Source organism: Ruditapes philippinarum, unplaced genomic scaffold, assembly GCF_026571515.1.
Source record: "Ruditapes philippinarum isolate M1 unplaced genomic scaffold, ASM2657151v2 ctg548_1_1_1_1, whole genome shotgun sequence".
Lineage (NCBI taxonomy): Eukaryota > Metazoa > Mollusca > Bivalvia > Venerida > Veneridae > Ruditapes > Ruditapes philippinarum.
In genome coordinates, this window is record NW_026861361.1 from 139,413 (window position 1) to 146,109 (window position 6,697).

Here is a 6,697-nt window from a genome sequence, read left to right on the forward strand (position 1 = left end):
CTTGATTACTATGAGTCAAATTATCAAGGGGCAAAGTTCAAATATGTTATGTTTACATTTGTAATTTTATATATTACTACAGACTGATATTTGAAGAAAATGTGCATTCTCACTTAATTTGTTTAAGTTTAATTCAAATATATGAAAGCTCTCAAGAAATGTATTGTTTCTTCTGAAATAAAAGATTCTACACCATTCAATGAAATAGAAAAGTATTCTTATTTTTTAAACATTATTCTTGTATAAAATCTGCATAATCAGGTATACATTAATGGAGAAAATGGAGATATTCTTGTGACCATGCCCCATTAATACAGGTTTTTTTAATATGTGTGACTGTCAAATGACATCTAAATTATGCAGTGGAAAGCACAGCAAAGTTGTTTCTTAATTTTATACCAAATACAGATAACAAAACATGAAATTACCAATTTAGATGTGAACTTTTATGCAATAATAGAGCTTAATATGAACTTTTTTGTGCATCAACATCTACAGAAGCCCTTGAACATATAAATCCATTGCTGTGCAGGCTCGGTTTTAAATGCATCCTGGTACTTGTGCAGATGTACATGCATGAAAAAAGGTGCAATAACCTACTATTATTACCATTATGACAACTCTTTATAATATTATATTACATTATGTATATACATGTAATTTATCAAATATTTCTTAAAATACACAAACTTACCTTGTATATATGTTTAAGCCAATATATTCAACAGGTTAAACAAACATAGAAAATACATGATACTTTACACAAAATAAAACAAACATTGCCTTGACTTAACATATCTCCTGTAGAAAAAAAAATGTTTTGCCAATGCACAACACAATCTATACAGGTATTATCAATTACATACCCTATAAAAAGTGTCACATCTTATGGCCAATGTTTACAAATGAAGTCTATTATCTCGCAATGTCAATACCAAATGATGGCTATAGAACATAGTTTCCATGTCATGATCTGAATTGACAAAATATCAGCCAGGACTGAACGCTAATCTTCTAATAAAGTTTGCACTATCTTGTCTCTCTAAGTTTAATGATATTTTATCAATTATCCTACTCCTTAATATTAACAATACAAATCAACATGTACACTTTAATTTGACTTACCTCATTTCTTATTGACCACATTAGCTTTCTACTTACCATCTCAGTTATTCATTGCATCCTTGAAGGGACATTATTTATATCTACAGTTATACTAAAAAGATAATCATAATTTTTAATCAAAGTTGGTAATAAAGCATTTCATCATTTCATTACTGTTAACTGTTGACAAAAAGTGCACTGCCTCTCTATTGTTGACAATCAGAATGCAAACAAAATATTGCTATTTTCTGTCTAGTATTCTTGGTTGTACAATGGTTTACATTTGGAATTTCATATTATAATCACTGCTGCACATAAGGATATCTTATTGCACTAATTTAAGATGACTATTGCATGCAAAATTTTGCTATCTTTATAAAGATATATATCTATGATATCACATTCTTCCACATCTGTATACATTGATTTAAATGGCATTAAATAACAAACGAAGGCTGCTTTTTCCACAAAAATTCAAAATACAAGTGCAATTTTGCTTATTTGTGAATTTAAAATGTGTTTTATCCTTTCTTTTTGGTAGTTGAAGTATCTTTCTGATAATTTTGCATCTTATGAATCAAATTAAAGACTGAGTCAGACTGATTCAGACTGCTGTAGTATAACTTTAAATGTCTGTGTTACCACATGTATAGATGACTCAGTATATCACAAATACAATGTTCAGCAAGAGTTCAATATTTAAAGTCTTCATTGTATTAAAGGATCAAGATATTTGTTTTTATTTTGAGCAATATCAGTCGGCGTCGACTCAGCTTGTAAGCAAAAAAATTTTATGTAAAAGGCAAATTATACACACAGAGTATAAATTATGCTACTTTTCAAAATTTTCAAGCTGTCATTGCGCATTCTACTTGTGAACTGATTTGAGATTATCCTAATTCATGTAATATTTTAACAATAAACCAACTGAACCCAGAACTTTTTTTGTGCTTGAATGTCTTAATTAAAATCTAAACAACATATGTATATACAATGTAGATTGAAAGCATCTATCTTTCTGACTGACTCATATATAATGAAATAGTATATATATGCCATCATTGCTTTCAGTAAATGAACTTGATGTCACAGATGTTTCTACCAGTGTCTGAATCAGTCATCCAGATATATTGAACATTGCTTTATATGTTTCATGCTAATTTTGTTATTCAATATGCCTATAGGATTTCTCTTCATAACACTTTACTATAAACTTTGAATATAAATGAGGACTTTGTTTATAAGTTGTATGTGAGTAAAGCAATATTCAGTCATCAGTCAGTCATGCAGTACAAAGAAAACTTTCCCCCCCAGCTGTAATCAGAGGTATAGATTATGCAGGTTAAAATTTTGAAAGTTATACTACACCATACATGAGTAAAAAAGCTCTAGTTAGGGGATGTGGTTTATTACTAATGTGTCTAACTATTCATTATAGGTTTTAAAGCAAGATTCCTATCAATTTCTTCAATGTTACTATTATTGTACAAAACAAACAGCCAGTGTCATGATACAAAATGTTCAATATCATTATTGTCAATAACAGTACATAAATCATAACATTAACTGTGGGTAAAAATATGATGAACATCATTAAAAAATATTTATGTTTTGCCATACATTAATTGTGTTGGTTGAATGTATCTAGATGTATTAAATCAACAATGTCATTATCATATATACATGTTTAAGTCTTATAAACCATGCAATGATTTTAAATGACTGGCAAGAGATGTGACATTGTTTGTCCTAGCATTATTATAAATATTTCTATATCCAAGGGCTGTAACTCTACATTTGATATAATCTTTTAAATAAGCACATGTATATAGATATAATCTTTTAAATAAGCACATGTATATAGATAGATAACTTCAAACTTTTCATTATTATGCATTCTTTAACATCAATAACAAAGAACATTATGAAATAAATGAAACTTTGTCATTTAAAAGCCTTACAAGTATATAGCTTGTAGATGATCAAACCATGTGACCAGTGCAGACCAAGATCAACCTGAACATCTATGTATTCTGATCATGGTCTGCACTGTAAGCTATTCAGTCTGTTTTTATTTTGAAATTCTCCCTTAAAGTGATGAATGATTTTATCCAGATTGAAAGACAGTCAAGGACATTTAGTGTGGTAAGGGTTAAAATGAACAGAGCAATTTAGGCATTAACTTACCACAAAATATGAGAGCTGTAAAAACTGTGAATAATTGTCATTTTATTATATTAATTTTGTATCTATTATTTGAAAAAATACATTGAAATAACATGAAAAGAGAGCTTCAAAAGATTCAAGAAGATTACTGTAAGACTTAGGTTTCAAAAGATACTTAACATTTATATGCATACGCTTATGCTTGTATAAAACTGTATAAAATCCTGTTGACACAGAATCACTTAAATACTATTTGACTTTATATAAACAAGCTATGATCATTAGAGTACAGCTTAAAGAAATTGATCAAAACAAATCACTGATCAATTCACAAACATATAAGATATAAAAATGTAACTTCAAGGGTCTGTTCTGCTTGGTATATCAAGTAACAAAATGTTACCTACATTTATCTTTTCAAATATTTTGTACAACATCATGAGCCAATTTATTAACTCAAAAACCTACATTATACTAAATACATAGATTGGCATTTTAGTTAATGAAATATCATTACTTTACTTATATACAAAATAATGAAAACTCCTCACTATAATTGTATAACAAAATGATTGTTTCTCTACCCTGCACTTAAAGGTGAAGAAAGGTGTTTTTTGTTCACAAGTATGTGATAAATCTGTCAATGAGATTAGAACTTTTAGGAACTTATCTGTCTCACAAGACCATGTGTCATAATCATAAAGAACAATTTATTTCACCCTTACCTGATAAAATAATCACGATTATACACTCCTTATTCAAAATTTACAACACTGACTTTAGCTAAGCTAAATTTTCCTATCACTAGATTGCCTATATAAATAGCAGTTGTAAAATAAATGTGAGTCAATCTACTTTAAGAAAAGGCAATTAAGAGAGACATGTCCCCCATCATTATGTATCTGCCTAACATTGACTAAGATCACCAAATTTGATAGCAAGTATTGCAGTATGGCCCCAGGTGCAAATACACAGATAGTAACTCTGTTTTGACCGATACACTTGACAAGTGTACATAAAAAATACACTGTACCTTTAATGATAAATTGTAAAGATATTTGATGCATTTTATGTCTAATACTATTAAAGCTGTGATATGATGTCAATAATTAGTCAATAAAAAATCACCAGGTTGATGGTATTTTATACATTTTTATGTCACCTCTGTATGGTCTCAAATTGTCAGGCTAACTTAGATGAGTGACACTTACTTATGGGATTTTGATGTAAACAATACAGTGACAAAAACAAAGTAACCATTTACTTTATAAAGAAAGTTTAGGATGTCCATATATGGCCATGAGAAATTTTCAAGCTAATTGTACGAAATACTGATTATTTTTATATAATTATCATAGAAATATGATAGCATGCAGACATCTGAATGTGTAATTCCTCAGTCCTGCAGAATGTGAACCCTGTCCATTATATTCAGAATCATGGATCAAATGAATTTATAATAATTAAGATTATGTATGTAATTTACAGGTTATATAAATTCTATTCTGTCCTCAACTGGGACATAAGATACTTATGTCCCAGGTCCTCAATCAGAATGAAGCTAGAGTTCATACAAACATCCTAGGATAAGTTTTATATTTTAAATATGTGATATAAAAATATTTAAATAAACCATGGCTGTAATTAAAGATGTGATTAAACTGAAGTATGATATATACAACCCCTCAAAAGTGGCCCTCAGTAAAGCAATAATTACCAAACAATAAATTAAAATTGTAACCTTTGTAGAGCAACACCTGAATTAATTTCATTGTAGCAACAACCAGAATTGTTGTCTTTCAATGGCCTTAAGGGACATGCATTCTTGCATGAAGGCATTTGTTCCTTTCACTGTAGTACTGATACCAATATTAATATATAACCCACTTTTATGGTATAAATTTAACTTCATGTTATATAGACATTCGGTACATGACATACACCAATAGCAATATATATAGCACAGTACAGTCACTACAGCCATACCTATATAATTATAAGATACATGTACATAGTAAATACATGGACAATGAAATAACCGTAAATTTGAAAGGCAACTTTGTAAATGAAAGAATATAACAATAAGACTGCCTTTCAAACCTATAACGTTGTACCCATTTAGAAATTTTAAACTATTACATATTTTGACGAACAGCTACAATTTACTGAACTACCTTTAAACTCTGTCGCGGTACACACCCCTTTTGTTTACAAAGCTGTCAAGTGTCATGTGAGAATTGCAAAATTAACTTAACTTACCCAGCTTTAAATCTCTATAAAATTGACGAAATTACGCACGATGTGTATCCGTTATTATTTTATTATCAATATCTTTCTTTCAACGTGAACTGTCAACGTTAAAAAATTAAGAGTTTCACGATAATTTGTTTGTGTCAGCCGATCACTGAGTCATGACCGTTCAGTTTGTTCTAAAAATAGATGGCGCGAACCTGCGTAATACATTCCTGAGGGGAAATCCCTTTAGTAGGTGTTTTCCAATTTTAAAACATTTTCATTGGCTGTTCACGATGTACGGGGAGTGTACTATTTATAAACAATTTACGGATACGAAATGATATCGAGGGTTCCATGGTGTAATGGTTAGCACTCAGGACTCTGAATCCTGCGATCCGAGTTCAAATCTCGGTGGAACCTAAGTTTTTTCCAGTTTTTTTCCTCTTCATTTACCATTTTTATGTACCAATTTGATTTTGTAAATGCTTACTTATGAACTTTAACCTATAAATAAAACCGTAAACATGTAGATTCTATAGGAAATTAAACCAAATAAATTACATAGGCATAATACTTAACAGAAATAATAGCTATTTCCAGTGTGCACCAAGATTATCAACACCTTTCAAAAAGTACAATGTTGTTCAGACCACATGCGACTATCAACAATATAACAGTTAATTTATCACAGATTTAAATCAAATGGAAAAATGATTAATATAGTTAATCTAATATTGTTATAAAAAATATTGTGTGCTGTCCTTTTAGAAATATTCAAAATACTATGAATTCAATTCACACATAATTATGGATTGGTCATTCTCTGACATCATTGTTCCAGCCCTGGACAGGTAAATAAATGCCTAAATATTATAAGAATTATTATTTTGTAATCAGGAATATTTACAGAACAAAACCATACGATTGTCTCAGTGATATTACATGCATTTATGTCAATACCATCAGGACACCTAAAATAACAAGTTGTTTAGGAATAAAAAATAAAATCCTTCCGGTGCATAATGGATCTTTAAATCTGTATTTTATGAATCTGTGAAAATATTTTTACATCAACCTAAAAACCAAGCTTTCTACAGTTATATTAAAACCTATTTAACAGTTTTGTTCGGGTTTTTTCAAATATTTTTATTTGAAAGATCCTGTTTTAACTTAACCAAATATTCTTCAGGAA

General features: G+C 29.4%; 1 protein-coding gene and 1 non-coding gene across 2 annotated transcripts in view; one reads left to right on the forward strand and one right to left on the reverse strand.

Moving 5' to 3' along the window:
- LOC132715373 (ETS-related transcription factor Elf-3-like) overlaps positions 1-5,689 on the reverse strand; it is an 89,375-nt gene extending 83,686 nt beyond the window's left edge. The window contains exon 1 of the mRNA XM_060698369.1: positions 5,530-5,689. The gene's annotated coding sequence lies outside the window, so the exon portion shown is untranslated. The remainder of the gene's footprint in view (positions 1-5,529) is intronic.
- A 164-nt stretch (positions 5,690-5,853) lies between these two features.
- On the forward strand, positions 5,854-5,925 carry Trnaq-cug (transfer RNA glutamine (anticodon CUG)). The gene has a single exon. It is a non-coding gene; the product is annotated as a tRNA-Gln (tRNA).
- Positions 5,926-6,697: the final 772 nt, after the last annotated feature.